Raw genomic sequence first — 17,210 nt, 5'->3', positions numbered from 1 at the left:
GTTGGAGCTTTGCTCTGACAAATTGAGGAAGTGTTCTGCTGCTCTGAGCCCCCCCTCTACAGGAACGTTTGTGTATAGCGCCTCAATATCCATGGTGACAAGGCTGAGATGGTCGTCACTAGGTGGAACACCCTGTATAGTTTTTATAAAATCCATGGAATCTTTGGTGTAGGAGGGGAGAGAGGTTACTAACAGCATCTTTCTTTACACTCACGTTATCTGTCTGACTCTCTCATTTCACGTCTTCTCGTGTCAAACTAGCCAGTCTTAACACACCACTTCCTGTTCTAACCGACTACTTTCAAAGTAAAATGCCTTTGGCATTTCTTGTAACCATATATAATACCAAAGCAAAAATAATTAATACAGTGACATGCTAGACATGTAATAACTTAAGTGTAAGGTGTTTGGGATAAAAAAAGAAGAAGGAACTAGTAATGTAACTAGTAACGTAACTAGTTACTTTTTGAAAAAGTAATAAGTAAAGTAACTTTTATTACTTTTCAAGATTCAAGATTCAAGATTTTTATTGTCACTCCATGGTACAAGTATCACGTGTGAAATTCTTGTGCTGTGGACTCTGTTTACAACATAGTACAAATATAACAGGGCATATGAGTGCAAAAACAACAAGAGACACAACAAGCAATAAGGCAGTATAGTGATAAGACAAGTCAGAGACAGTGGCATATTCACTGCACATAGGTGCACATGTCATGTGCATACTTTAGACGTGCTTAACACGTTCACTGCCAATGACGTGTTAACACGTTTTCAGAATCCAGCTGTTGACTGCCAACGACGTGTTAACACGTCAAAATTTTTTTTTTTTTTTTTTTGACGGTGGATCGTTGATCTGGCCCTTTTGCATCTCCTATTATAGTGTTAGAGCCGCCGGGCGTGTGCAATCCATTCCGCCGACCCACTGAGTGGCGACGGTGCTCAGACTATTGAGAGCCAAGCAAGCCAAGACAGCAGCATGGAAGCCATTATCATGAAAATGGATGGGGCGAAAACGCTTTAGCTTTCGCCTGGGTCCTGGCTGTGGGGGATTGCAAATTTGCATAATAGATCACGGATGGAACACACTTTGAAACACGCAGCATAAATATGACCAGAATCGCAAAAGCTTAATCAAAGCTCTCAACCAAAACTCCAAGAAGCGAGCGAGTCCAACCAGACTTCCTCAAAGAACGGCCGCGCACATAGATATATGGCCGCGCAGACAGGCACAGCCGCACAGCAGCAGCAAAGCAGTGAGACTGGTGACAAGCTTGTGACACGGGGCCGCTGCAGCCAAGAAGAACGCCCACGGAGGGAGGAGTTGGAAGCAGAGGGGAGTTTCCTGCTGTTATGGAGGAAATTACTGTTCAAAACTATTGTTTAGGTCTTACTGATGCCAAAAATGAATGGTTAAGTGACTGTTCTATCGAATTTCACAAAAAGCCGTTTATCTCTGAATAATTTTTCTGACGCTGAAACCATGCTGTATTCAACTGCTAATGCTTACATAACTACTAACTCTACAAACTAACTCTTTTAGACAGAGAAAGCACACATTCTATTAGTTATTTTGAGATATTGTGTGTTCACAAAATCTTAGCAGAAAAGAATCCTCGGGTCTTGAAAGATGAGCCAGAATCCTCAAAAAAACCCTCTGGCAGAACCTACCTACAGTAAAAAAAAAATGGCTGGCAGTGAATGTGTTAAACATTTTAAATTCGACGTATTTGACATACAGGTGCAAATAGCATATACCTTATTAAACATACAATTATACATTAGACATACGTAATGGTAGCAGCTACAGTACGGTACAGTACTGTTTTTAAGGAGGAGTTTTTTAAGGAGTAATCAGTAATCAGTAACTAATTACAGGTTTTCGGATTAAGGAGATCGCACTCTGCATGACCACACGAATAATCAGGGTCGGGGAATTGCCTACAGACTATGACGTCGATCCTCTGGTCAGATAATGGGCCAAACTCCCAAAGTCGGTGTCGTCCTTTAAGAATGTCGTGCATTTTGGGATTCAGTGTGGAAGTGTGAAATGCATGATCATTCAAGTCTGGGGGGGATGCAGTGCCATGTGCGTGCATGTCAGATTGAATGTATAAGTGTGTGTGTGTGTGTGTGTGTGTGTGTGTGTGTGTGTGTGTGTGTGTGTGTGTGTGTGTGTGTGTGTGTGTGTGTGTGTGTGTGTGTATGTATGTGTGTGTGTGTGTGATTGAGAGAGAGACAGAACTTGGTGTGTGATTTGTGTGTGACTGTTATATGTACAGTATGTGCATGTTTTCGTTTGTGTGTGTGTGTGCTTGCGTGTATGTGTGTGTGTGAGAGAGAGAGAGAAATAGAGATTGTGTGCGTGTATGTGTGTGGGGGGGTAGTTTAGGCTAACAGGGCAGACTGTGACCAGTGACAGCATGCTATAACATGTGCTGACAGCTAATCAATAGTCGTGTTTTTTAGCTTTTAGGGGGACTATTTATAACGGACTGTCCAAACCAAATCAGATATTTCCATGGGACGGACCAAACGCTGCACAGTCATGCTTCACAGTGACATGTATGTCTGTGCGGTTGGGTACCATGTTCTTGTGCGTGTTTGTGTTTTTCATGCTGTGTGTGTGTGTGAGTGCGTGTGGGTATGTGTGTGTGGCTGTTAGTGACACATTTTTATCATTTGATGATTAATATTCATTATTTAGCATTGGACTATCCAAATGAAGTGTGACCTGTGCTTGAACTGCACAGAAGGATAACTGTATTCATCCTGGAAGGATTTACTGAGCACCCGTTTTTAATCCTCTTCCAGCAATATCGTCCAATCACCAATAATTCAATTATCGTTGAGAGAGGAGAGCAGATTCCCACCCACCAAGTTTTAAGACTCTAATATGTATATACTATATATATATATTAGGGCTGTCAGCGTTAACACGTTAATCGCGATGCAATTAAGGGCCGACCATAACGCTTTTTTTTTTTTATCGCGTTAATCGCATGCCGCTATTTTGTCCCTTCGTCGGACCCGTACTCAGTGGTGTAATGTAACTAAGTATAAATACTTAAGTACTGTACTTAAGTATTTTTTCTGAGTATCTGTACTTTACTTGAGTATTTATATTTCTGTCAACTTTCACTTTTACTCCACTACATTTCCCAAATAAAATTGATACTTTTACTCCACTACATTTCCCCCAAGCATCTTATTTACAAAGTAAAATCAGAAGAAATTGCGTAGCCTGCAAGCAATCAGGTTTGGTTTGGCAAATCAGTGCTCCTAGTTTGCAAGTTACGTTAATCACGATCCACACGCCATTCCATTTGGTGGCTGTAATGCAACATAACGTTGTTTGCCAGCGGCTATAAAAGTCAAGAAGAAGAAATAGACTTCCACTCAAGCCCAGGCATGTCTTTTGCTTGATCTTTTTTTGCAGCATTTACTTGTACTTTTTACTTTCAATACTTAAGTACATTTAAATCAGAAAATTACTTTTGATACTTAAGTACAGAAAATATCAAGTACTTTAAGACTTTTACTCAAGTAATATTCTAATGAGTGACTTTGACTTTTACCAAAGTCTTTTTCTGGGAAGATCTCTTTACTTTTACTTAAGTATGGTTTTCGAGTACTTTATACACCACTGCCCGTACTTGCAGTCAAGCCGTTCGCAGCTGTTTCCTGTCTCCTGCCTGTGCATGCATGGAAGAGAAAGACAGCAACACGCTTCTAAATGACTCGTTTTACTTTAAAAAACTCCCCAAATGGCACAGTGGACAAGTCAAGAGCAGTAGTTTGCACCTTGTGTAAAACGGAATTAAAATATCATCGAAGTACATCGAGTTTGAGCTATCACCTAAAAGCTAAGCATACCGAGCAGCTAGCGGCCAGCTAGCTAGCGCGAGACTCATCACTCATTCTTCCTTCAGAGTCTCGGATGCACGCGGGTCCTCTAACCACTGGGAGGTCGGCTCCAATGGCTTCAATAATTTTGTTACCTCCTGTCTACATTGCACTTCTATTGAATTGAAAATAAATCTAAAATTCAAGATCACAAAGTACATTTATTTGCATTAATTTGATTCCCAATCACGACACACTGGTAAGAATGATTAATATCTAATAAAAAATGCTTTGAAATGCAAAATAATGACATTTTAAACATGCGATACAAAGATGTGATTAATCGCGATTAACTATAGTTAATCGCAAGATTAATCGCGATTAAGAAAATTAATCGTTTGACAGCCCTAATATATATATATATATATATATATATATATATATATATATATTAGGGCTATATATATATATATATATATATATAGCTGACGCGCCGACGTCACTAACGTACGTTGACGCCATTCGGTGGCATCGATGCGTCGCCACGTGAAAAGGGAAGACGGAAGAAGGGAGAAAAAAAGAAAAGTAGGCTATGGCGGCTGCAGAAAATACAGGTGCTGAGAAAATGGAGCAGACACGGACTTCAATTGTGTGGAAATATTTCACGAAGGATGACTCAAATAGCACAGTTACCTGCAAAGCTGTCCTGAAGCACAACAGAAGTACGTCGACCATGCACGGTCATCTGAAGCGGCATCCGCTAGCTAACGTGAGCAACAGTGGAGGAAAGACTGACAATCAGCCTGCACCGCTTTAGACGTTGATGCACACTTTTAGTAAACAGCCTGCTTTAAAAGAGAAGAACAGACAGCAGATCACAGGTTTGGTCGTTAATTTCATCGTCAAAGACATCAGAACTTTGGCTGCAGTACATGGGGTTGGAGCCTATCTAAATGAGATGAAAAGGAAACATGTCTGTCACTACACTGTTGTAAAGCCAGTGAGCGCTGCCGTTTCCCTTGAATGCATTATGTCTTTCTGTGGATATAGATAATGGCTGTCGAAGCAAACAGGCGTCTGCTCATGTGTGACAGCAGAGGCTGAGTGGAAACAACAACCTCTGACTTAAAAATAACTCACTCTAAGCTATTTCTATTCCACCCGCTTGAGAGACACAGGCACTCAATTAAATGACTCGTTTACAGAGACGTGCTGGACGTAAACTGTTGGAGGGCTCAGATTTAGATACGAAATATGAGAGCAATTCTGAGTTAGGAATTCAATTATTTCTAACCATGATTCAACATTTCTATTCAGATAAAATGACACTTCAATAGAGAGCCGCAGGGATGACGTATTTTTGTAGTCGGAACGTGGAAGTCCCAGACTTCATGGTTCTTCACCGTTTCTGCCTATGGGATTTTTGAATGGGTTTTTGGCGCGATGCTTCAAATAAGGTCTCTGGGCAACGCAAGCTTAATCAAACGCAAACCAGTGTTCAGCGGGATAATCTTCACATTTGAGGACCACTTTCATGAGTTTTGAAGCGTAAATGCGAGCCCTAGAAGTAAAAAGCTTGTGCTAAGCTAATCCAGAACTACACACAGTGTTGCATAGGCTTCCATGTCACGTCACCACTCAACCTGGAGTGTTGTTGATGTGTGCGCTGCTGTGCACTGATTACCCCGGGCTGAACCAGGTGAGGGAAAGAGAATTTCCGTGTTCGTCCTTTGAAGTGATGACGTTATTGACGTATAATATCCCCGTCGACTCAACAGTGTAGTCTCATTTAGCCGTTTGCTAGCTAGCCGCCCTTTTAACTCATTCTCTGCCAGGGTCATTTCGGTCTGTGTGCTCCCAGTGCCAGGATTTTGAGCATATTTCCTGATCTTCCAGGACCCACAGAATATTCTGTGCTAGGAATAAAATTACACAACATATCTCACAATAAAGCAGAGACTCTCTTCTTACCCCTTGTAAAAAACTGAAACTCGACCATGTTTCCTTGTTTAGTTACAAGCAGTGGAAGTTAGCTTGTTTTCACTAAAAATGCCCTCCTTCGGACAGAAATATGAGAAAAAGAGGTTTTTAGTGAAGGACACCGTTTCAAGCAGAACTCTCTTTTGAGCCTTTTATTTTTTGCCTCAGTGACACATCAGACATATACAGTATTTGTTTTCCCAAATAAATAAATAAAAAATAAAAAATAAGAGAATGTATTTTACAGTTGCCATGTGGATTTTTAGCTTAGCTTGATAAAAGCATAAACAAATGAAACGAACCCTTATGTGGTCACACTCACACACTCTCTCTCTCTCTCTCTCTCTCACACACACACACACACACACACACACACACACACACACACACACACACACACAGGAATAACGAGTGCTGTAACGTTACCTGCTGTCACGTTACCTCTCATAACTAACGTTAGCACAGAAGATCACACAATAGCTACGTTAGTGCTGTAAACTTTGAAATGTTTATGTGACACATGTTTCGCCTTGGTTGCTGGGGACGGGTGTGTGACGCGGTTTGACGCGTTTGACGTATCCATGTGATTCCCCCTCCCTTGAGTGTGATAGAGCTCTCCCTTGACAGGGAGAGCTGGCAAGAGGAAACGTGAAGCGAGTCATGCCGGCGGCATAAGTTATAAACAATGCGTGACAATTATACTCGAATGTTGTGTGTGTGATCATTTCATCTCAAACGCGATACAAAAAATAGGCTACTTTTTACCATCGTCATCGCTCTCTCCAAGTGGCACTCATTTCTCCTCCTCCGATTCATCTGTGTCAGACCAGAACGCTGTGAAGGGGAGCCTTCGTCGCCATGGCGCTCCGTCGTGGAGCAATAACAAAAACGCTGGCGTCTTCCTCGCCATCGTCGCCAGCCGAGAACTCTGGATCGGACTCTGTTTCGACCACAGGCTCCACCCATAAATACTAAACTAGCGGGTTCCTTTTATCAGTTTGACTTGAAACAATGTCACAGGCTGGGAAAGTGTCTGATGTAATGTAAACAGCCAAAACATGAAAGTACGTCCGAGTACGTCTTTGGCACAGAACGCCATTGTTAAAAGTACGTCCGGGTACGTCTTTGGCAGAGAATGAGTTAATGGCACATAAAAGCTTCAAAACTCATAAAAGTGGTCCTCATGTGTGAAGATTATCCTGCTGAACACTGGTTCGCGTTTGAATAAGCTTGCGTTAACCACAGACCTTATTTGAAGCATCGCGCCAAAAACCCATTCAAAAATCCCATAGGCGAAAACAGTGAAGAACCGGGAGTGTTAGCATCGATGTTTTCCGGACTCATTCCTGCGGCTCTCTATGGGGTGAAAGAGTTTCAGGGAGGATCACCGGCAGCCACAAACAAGAAGATAATCCATGCACCTGGGTGTGTGCACGGCTGCACGCGTGCATGTGCGTGCGTGCATGTGTGTGTGCATGTGTGTGTGCATGTTTTATCAGCCAGACACTTTGTCTCCACTCTCGCTTCCTAGAGCCGGGCTGCACTGCTCATATCCTGTGCAAACGGACGGATGGGGTGCAATATAAGTGTGCAAGTCTTTGTTAAATGCTACTGTTGTCTTGCTGTCATGTTTGTTGGTAATGGTACATGTTACTGCCGATGGATATGCTGTAATGCACTTTGTTGCCCAAGACAAATTTCCCCTCGGGGACAATAAAGTTGATCTGATCTGATCTGATTTGATTTACATGGCAGTAAAACGCCACTGAATGACCAAATTGATTTAACTTTTAACCATTTCGAGTAACACTGTTTCCATACGGACCCCCAGCGTTGGTTAGTTGTTTATAACGTGACTATAGGCCTATTTATAACTTTTATAACGTACTCCAGTTTCCGGTTTATAATTCGGGTCTGCAGCCGAGTATAACAAAGGAAATGGCAAGCAGCAACAATAAGTCACGTTAGGTTCTCGTTTTAAGGTTTAGAGGAAAAAAAACATTTGTCGACGGGCAATGGATGACGCAAGGTACAAGCGGGGGTATGCTTGGCGTCCAAACTGCAGTATAGAGGAAAAGAGGACACCGTACCCAGACCTGAGTTTTGTGTGTGTGTAGTCATGTTTCTTATATAGTCATGATGTCGGGGGACGCAATATAGATAAATTGATTTATTCTATTATGCAAACCCAATGAGTCCTCTATAAGTTTTTAGCTCTTTTTGCAACTGCTGCGCCTGTTGCTTAATGACATGTCAACACATATCTCTGAAAGAACAGAGACATCTAAATACAGTGCATCTCCACTTTGTGCTGATATGGGAATCGAGCAAATCATGACGACCAATCCCAATCAGATTTGGAGATTGTAACCTATAAGTGGGTCATGTATTTACTGGACTATATAAACACTCACAAGGCAGAGCGTATAATGTCCAGCATTGGCTCTTTATTGAGCGGCAGAGACAAGCCACTGAATCATACACAGTATGATGAAGTATACTTCAGTAGAACAGCATGGAGAGTGCACAGCTCCCTATGTCACAAAGTGATCCTGTTATAGTGCCTGCGTATGCGTGCACGTGTATGCATCCACAATGTTTGTGTGTTTGTGTGTGTGTGTGTAGCCTATGTGTGTGTACGTACGTGTGTGTGTGTGTGTGTGTGGTGTGTGTGTGTGTGTGTGTGTGTGTGTGTGTGTGTGTGTGTGTGTGTGTGTGTGTGTGTGTGTGTGTATACAGTACATGAACGGCTGTAGTGTACCCCACTGTGCATTGACCTTGGAATCTCCCTCTGCTGGCACTCAGAATGACTGCACAATTAATTATTGCCATTGATTACTGCTGCTAGCCCACAACGCTGCACAATGCAGGGTAGAGGGGGTCTGTCTCAGTGTCTGTTTGTCTGTCTCTCTATCTCTCTCTATCTCTGGCCATTCGCTTTGATGCACTTTCCATGACTCCCATGAAGCATGGCAAATATATTGGTTGGTCAGTCAGTGGGACACTATCAGGCTGTTTCAACCGCTCTGTCATAAGCTAATTAAATGCCATGTTAAATTAGCTCAGGTCTAGTGACCCTAGTGTTCTACTGAGTTCCTCTTTCCAATGGCAATGGTCCTATAAGGCAGAGAGCAACAGCAACATGCCCATGTAGATCAGGAATGAACTCTTTCCCTTCATCTCATTAGTCTCTGGATGTTATAGCCTCTGAAGCTTCTCTGTGCCATGTAGTCTAAAGCCCAGTTTACAACAATGATTCACAACGAGACGAAAACTTTTCAGAACGTTGCAGGGAAAAGTTGCAGCGGTGTAAACTGGCCTGGCACAGTCTCATCTCGACTCCAGCCGGCTGATGGCATCACCAGCAATTCAACTGGTCAAGTTGCAGGGGCTGGTTGCAAGTATGTAGTTGCAAGTTTCAGCTCGTCTCGTTTGATATTATTATTAATATTTGGCTTAAATTGGGCTTGAGATTGATAAGGATGTAAATTGTAAGTAGATAAATAGCGAGCGAGCAACCAAACATTTATTGTCTCTTAATTTGATTGATTATTATTAGGGTTGTCAGCGTTAACGCGTTAATCGCGATGCGGTTAAGGGCTGACCATAACGCGTTATCTTTTTTTAATCGCGTTAATCGCATGCCGCAATTTTGTCCCTTCGACGCACCCATACTTGTAGTCAAGCCGGTCGCAGCAGTTTCCTGTCTCCTGCTGTTGCAGGCATGGAGAAGAAAGAATGCAACACGCTTCTAAATGGCTCGTTTTACTTTAAAAAAAACTCCCAAATGGCACAGTGGACAAGTCAACAGTAGTTTGCACCTTGTGTAAAATGGAATTAAAATATCACCGAAGTACATCGAGTTTGAGCTGCCTATCACCTAAAAGCTAAAGCATACCGGAGCAGCTAGCCTCAATGAGAGACTCATCAGTCATTCTTCCTTCAGAGTCTCAGATGCATGGATCCTCTAGCCACTGGGAGGTCGGCTCCAATGGCTTCACACGATATACACGATATCAATCACAATAAAACTGTACCTACATCACACACAATGTTGTTATCCAAAATCTTCCATAGTTTCCAATACCGAGCCATTATTCACATGGAAGTGCCAAAGTTTTTAGCTCAGACACAGCCTTCTTCGGCTGTCTCATTTCTCAGTTTCGACTGATCCACAGCGCCGCCGCCAGAAGTATCGGTTCTGGAGCGTGTACTGCACTGTTTACAATTGTGCATTAATGTTCTGTTAAAGATATATTTTGTAGACATTGTTACCTCCTGGTTATATTGCACTTCTATTGAATTGAAAATAAATCTAAAATTCAAGATCACAAAGTACATTTATTTGCATTCATTTGATTCCCAATCACGACACACTGACGAAAAGATAAGAAGAAATATTGCATTTTGTGTTGTTTTTTTGTCTATGAAATAAAGGAAACTTGTACAGTAATTTGTCTACACAAATCTCATTTTGTAAAACAAAAATCGTATTGTGAACTCAGTGTCGTGAATCATATCGACTCGTGAGTTGAGTGTATCGTTATATCCCTACACAAAACACAGAAAGCGTTCTGCTCCCTGGGAGGATCTAAAAAGCACTCAAGGAAGTGTGAGACGGAGAATTGATTCAATCAGTGTCAAGGGAACAGAAGGTAGACAGAATGACACTGAAGATAAATTAAGTGATGTGTTGAGAACATTGACAAAGGAGAAAGGCAGACAGAAAGGCAGACAGACAGACAGACAGACAGACAGACAGACAGACAGGCAGACAGACAGTTGTGTTGATCCAAGTTGTGTGCATTGTTATCCTTTTGAAAATGAGAGAAATGGTCAGTATCACCATGACATGTTGAAGTAAACATAAGTTGTCAGAATGGGATTCTCAGACGAGGCACAATGGGGAGACAGATTGTGGAGCCCTGCATGCTGGTAAGGCCCTCGAGAAAGTACAGAAACAGACAAATCAATCAAACAACCCCCATAGCGCTCAACTTGCCCCGTCCATATGTTCAACTGACTGCTGCCTGGGGAAAGTTGTGCCAAATGACCAACTTTTTCATGGATTGTACCTGTAGGCTACTTCCAAAACTGCATTAGCACAACAGGAACAGAACAATGTCCTGATGTCCCAATGACAGTAGCTTGGGCAAGGCAAGTAGAAGACAACAAAAAATGAATTGCATTAACGATCAAGATTTGATCTGTTCTAGTGTATTGTGTTTGTATTGTGTAGCCTACATTAACCACAGATATCAAAGATCCTTCAGTGAAGGACTGAGTCTCAGCTTTCCTCAGCACACATCCTTAATGCCGTGTCACAACGAGATAACCATAAGAATAATGAATTTGGGCTGTATATGAAAAGCTTTAAAATGTGCAGTAAATACAGGCATACAATGTATCTTTATGTAAAGCCCCCTTCCCATCAAGCTTTTTTAAAGCCAGCTCCCCATAGGGATAAGCTGTGAAGACACCTGCACTTGACTTTGTGATGTATGCCACAGGTCACACTAGTCGTGTTTCCATTACTCTCAGAAATGCGCAAAATCTATATATCGCAATAGAAAGTGGGTAATGGAAACACGTGAATTTCGAAAAACCTCCCAAATATCGCAAAAAGTTTTTTCGCTGAGGTGGTTTTTCAGACGTGTCGATATAGAAGTTTATCGCAAAAGTGTAATGGAAACACATTTTTCGCATTTGCACGTCATGTGACCCATATTATCCCTTGGAAAAGGAGCGGAAAATAAGTTTGGTAAGTAAGGTTCGATAGCCGTGTCAAAACCTCTGCAGCAAGTGGAAAACTTTGAAGCAACGCTACCTAGCAGAAAGACGAGTGTTATGCAAAAGCGTAGCCGGGCAAATTAGATAATGTTTAATGGCAGAAATCGGTCCATGGTGACAGCAGGCTGCCTGTGTGCGCGCATTTGGCACAGCGGCGAGATGAGAGGATGAAAAGCACACACTGGTGCGGTGGTGCTGTCTGAAGTGAATACAGTGACTGTGAGTAGGCTAATACATTGCACACGTTTCAGGTGCAATTATAGAACCAAATCAGCCTTTTCCCCCCTCCATCTCTAAATCGGACCAGTTGTAGGCTATTAGGCTACCTTTTTTCCTCTGCCTGTCGCGCTGACTGCATTCACGCAGCCAGCAACATTTTGCGACTCATTTTCTTTTGAATTGATAATCAGGCTCGTTTATATGCATTGTAACTTCATGTTGGGATTTGCATTGACCATTGGTTGGATTTGAGCATGCAGGGGACGGGATATGGGGCAGAAGATCCCCGTGCGTAATCACTGTGGCAGCTGCTGCAACGGGGAATCACTCAAACGCAACTTCAATGGAAACGCCTACAAGTCGCAATTGTACATTGTCGAAGTTGTAGAAATATCGCAATTCTTTTGCGAAAAACTGTAATGGAAACACAGCTACTGACACACACCGGTGAGCGTCATTCTTCAGATTGTTTTATTTTATTTTGCTCCTCAAAGATTGTGAAGGAGAGAGACGAGTCAAACCGACACAGGAGAGAGATTGAAAGAATGAGGAAAAGCTAAGGAGAAGTGCATATACAAAAGTTCCTACAGAAACTGCTCAGAACAAAGTCTGTCCATTATCTTGAGTAACCGGGTCATGATTTCTGGAAAGCGACAATGCTGTTGAGTTTTTCAAATGTATTTTTTTGGTGCTTCGAGCACCACAAGCCGAGTGCCATCGAGTTCCATTGTATTCAAGAGAAGACAGACATCTCTGTGGCCGATATCTCCAAAACTCAGGCAACTATCCCAACATGATAGATGGATAAATAGCACTACAGGTGAGAGGGAATATATGTATTTTGGATTTTAGGGTGAGCTAAAGTGATGGGGGTGCAGCAAGCCCAGCTCCAGGATATGTACCTCAAGCAGGTAAGGAGCAAGGCTAAGCTTATTCTCGACTGTTCTGAGCACCCACTGTTTCAGGAGTTTGACCTCCTCCCATCCGGCCGCCGTTTTAGGATGCTAAAGACCAGGACGCGGCGTGCCAGGGTCTCTTTTATTCCTGTTGCTATAGACAGGCTTAATCTCCTGGGCTAGGCTTGTCTGCACACCCCATACTACTTCTTATGCATTTGCACTTCAATGCCTTGTTTTTTTATTATGTTTTTTATTATCAATATTGTTTCGGTATTATGCACTTTAATGCACTGGTTACATTATTACCATGCACTTTAATGCATCACACTTTATCAATAGTATTTTTATTGGTAGTTCTTTGCAATCTACCTTGATTGTCTCTGCTTATGCATTTTATTGCATTATCAGTGCATTATTGCACAATGTTGTCAGTGTCTTGTAGGGGCAATGTACTTTTCCTTTTTTTTTGCTCAAACCTGTTCGCTCCCGTAGCTATTGCAGCTGTCATGTTTATTATAATCTGTGATGTCGTCTGATGTTGTTTTTGTTTACTGTGTTGTTGATGCCTGCTGCAAATCTAATTTCCCTCGGGATATCAATAAAACTGAACTGAATTGAACTGAGCTGTCCCTTTAAGCCAGTAGGTCAGTAGTAGGTAGGCCTATTTTTCTACTTCTTCTTTTTATGGCCTTTGCCTTCAATTGTTCACATTTTCACACATATTTTAATTTGAAACATATAAAGAAGGCTTTTTATCTTAAAAAATAATAATAAAGTGTTAGCACTGCAGTAAGTGGACAGAGGTTAACAACATAGGGAAACGCACAGATGTGTGAATCTACACATCCGATTGTTTCCTTGACCTATTTCTTGCCTCTGAACGCCGTCTTCCAACACCCACACCAGCAGAATAATGAGAAAGGTTCTATACCATGGTGGTCGAAAGTGACACATGACAAATTGATTACATGTACTTCTGCTTAAAATAGCTTTGAATGGAATAGTAACCAGTGGGAATCATCCCACTGGGAAATCCCTGGACCTCGCCTGTTTCTCTCATCTGACGGTGTCTATAATACAGCCCAGGAACATGCTGCAGCACTCGCCGCTAGGCTGCGCTGACTGCAGCGTGAGATTGGCCTGGAAAATATTCTCAATGGCAATTGACTATCAGCTGCTTAGACTGGTGCTTGGAAAGAGAATAAGCCAGTCAAGGTGGCTATTAAGAGATGGCTTCACTGGGTTCTATAATACATCGCACAAGTATTTCATGCATGGATGAATTCATTTAAAGAAGAATTCAGTTTTTTTTTACAACCTGGACCTTATTATCTGCTTCTTCTTTTTTTATGATTTTTAACTCACCCCGAAAATAAATTCAGTCCAAATCCATCCACCACAACGCAATGACGAGCCCAGCCACGGCCTGAAACAGGGGAAATGCAGGCATGTGCAATGTGTGTATTTACCTACTATAAATAAATAGCTTATTTTCTAACATGTAGCACCCCCACGCCTAAACCTAAGGTCGGCATTGCGGGTGGTCGGCATAGCGGGTGGTCGGCATAGCGGGTGGACCCCGTCTGTCTGCTGTCTGTCACAAAAGCTCCCGTTCCTCCGCTCCTCCACATGATCCACATGATGTTATTCCAGCTTAAATAAATACGCCATTGAATTCAACTGCATCGTCCATGATCTCGAAATCATGTAAAATCAGCCGTGTTTTTAGCATGCTAGGTTTATTGAGCTATATAGCTACTGGGTTTAGCTCTGCTCTGCCCGGATGTGCTTTCAACTCGCCCTGTTGAGAAGCCCTTCCCAGGCATTACAGGAGCTGTGTGTATAATAAAATAGATTTTCTTGAATAAGCATTTAAGCTTGTAATCCAATCCATCTTCAAATGCTTAATTTGGAGACATACATGTGGAAGGCAAATGCTGTTCATCTGCATATACGAGCCACATTGTAATGATACAAAGCGGGTTGAAAAGCAGCAAAGTCATCCTTTAATTAACGTGTGTGGAACATGTTAATTTAACTTTATGCAAAGTTTCCAACTGGCGTCTGGAGTTCCGCTCTATTAAAAACAAATCTAACAAGCATGTGAGGAGGGAGCCTCAAACTTACAATAAACTGGATACATTGCCTGAGGCAAACTCAGAGCAGATAAATTACCATGGAAATAGGACTACTGCTCGCTGTGATCTGTCTTCATTTTGATGCCTGGTTCACAGGATTAATGAGAGAGTTATGAGCAGATGCTACTGTTGTCTTCAAGAGGCGGCCATCACCATATGTTTGTCAAAGGGCCAACTTTCTTTCTTTCTTTCAAGGAGATCAGTTCATTTCACTTTGAGATAGTGTTTTGAAGCAGTGTGACAGCTGTGTGACAGTCTTTGGCTGTGAGATGCAGTGGCTCCCATATGCAAAAGAAAATGTTGGTCGATGTATAGACATTCATTTCAATAGATCACGAATGGGCCTGATGTCACATCACGTCTTGTGAAATCAAAAGTGAAACTTAAAGGAACACTCTGCCCATTTTCAACCAGCTTTGTATCATTAGAACATCAGGAGTATATCAGAAAACTGTAAATGGTTTTGAAGTCTGTCATTTAATTTGACAGTTATTGAGTGTTAAAGTGTGGACCAGTGACATCACTGGTCCACACTAACTCAAATTAATAACTCATTAACTCAAATCAACTCTCAATAACTGTCAAACTAGATGAATGACTTCAAAACGGTTTACAGTTTGAGAGTTGATTTGAGTTAATGAGTTATTAATTTGAGTTAGTGTGGACCAGTGATGTCACTGGTCCACACTTTAACACTCAATAACTGTCAAATTAAATGACAGACTTCAAAACCGTTTACAGTTTTCTGATATACTACTGATGTTCTAATGATACAAAGCTGGTTGAAAATGGGCGGAGTGTTCCTTTAACATTCCACAATTTGCACCAAACACCAAACCTGTGTTAGCAACTTTATAACTCGTCTTCTGCAGGTGTGAGACTTTGATTTGATTTGATTTATTGATTTTGCACTGTAAAGACAATACATGCCAAGTGTATTTCACCTGGAGGGGAAATTAATAAAATACAATACATATCAGTGCTGGGAGAGGTAAGAAACCCTGGAAGGGCTTATCGAGAACCTCACCATGTAAATATATATATATATATATTTCTAAAAAAAAAAAATTAATTATAACCAAGGAGATAGTACAAATAATAATACATCGATAGTACAAAATAAAAAATAAAACAAAATAAACTTAATTGAGCAATACATCAAAAGAAATAAAAATTACAATGGCAACAGAAAAGAAAATTAACACAATTCCATTGAGCACAGATGTTCTTTTAGTTTTCTTTTGTAGACGGGTAGGGAGGCTGAGCTGTCCATCTTGCGATGGGCTCACACCATGCAGCGGGACTTAAAACCAATGTGGGCCAGGGCGTGGTGTGTGTGTGTCAGTGGAGGTTCTAAATGTAGTAGAAGGGAGGATGGTCCTCCCTTATTTTTTAGAAGAGATGGGGGATTTGATATAATAATATATCTTTTTTTAATAAAATATCAATCAAATGTGTTTTTTCTTAAATGCTTCGACAGTGACACCTGTAGGGCACTGATGGAGCGGCATGCAGACAGAGTCTGTGCCAGTGCGTCTGTCTGTCGTGCCCACAGGGGCACAGAATGTAGAGTAGTGAGGAGAGACAGCAGCCTTGGGGAGAACCCGTAGAAGAATGCAATAAAAAAGAAATGACGTCATTCACCCTGACACGCTGTGACCGATTTGTTAAGAAATCAATGATCCAGCCCACGAGATTGCGATCCAAATTAAAATGAAGAATGAGCTTTTCAGCAAGGTGTGGCTGGATGGTATTAAATGCTGAAGAAAAATCAATAAACAACAATCTGGCATGAGTTTTTGTGCCCTCTAGGTGGCGGTATAAGAGATTCAGTAGGGTGGTGGTGGCATCCTCTACGCCTCTGCCAGATCTGTATGCAAACGGCAGGGGATCGAGGAATTCTTCCACCTGCTTTAAGATTTCATCTTTGATTAATTTCTCCAGGGTTTTCATTATAAGGGAGGTCAAGGGTTTGGAGCATAATTTATTGGTCATAACTGATGCCTTCGGTGATATATATATATATATATACATATATATATATATATATATATATATATATATATATATATATATATATATATATATATATATGTGTGTATATGTGTGTGTGTGTGTATATATATATATATATATACACACACACACACACACACACACACACACACACACACAGTATATCAAAAAGCGGCCGGGGGGGCGTAAGTTACAGTCAAGCCACTTCTCCAGGGACCACTACACCACTGTATGTGCTGCTTCCCTAGATAGTCCTGTCATGTGTCAGGAAGGCGCTCCCTCCCTAGCCATTTTCACACATGCGTACCGGAAAATTACCTGT

The sequence above is a fragment of the Poromitra crassiceps genome (assembly GCF_964638095.1).
Source record: "Poromitra crassiceps genome assembly, chromosome: 1".
Classification (NCBI taxonomy): Eukaryota; Metazoa; Chordata; class Actinopteri; order Beryciformes; family Melamphaidae; genus Poromitra; species Poromitra crassiceps.
The sequence above is the reverse complement of the archived record's forward strand: the minus strand, read 5'-3'. Positions refer to the sequence as shown.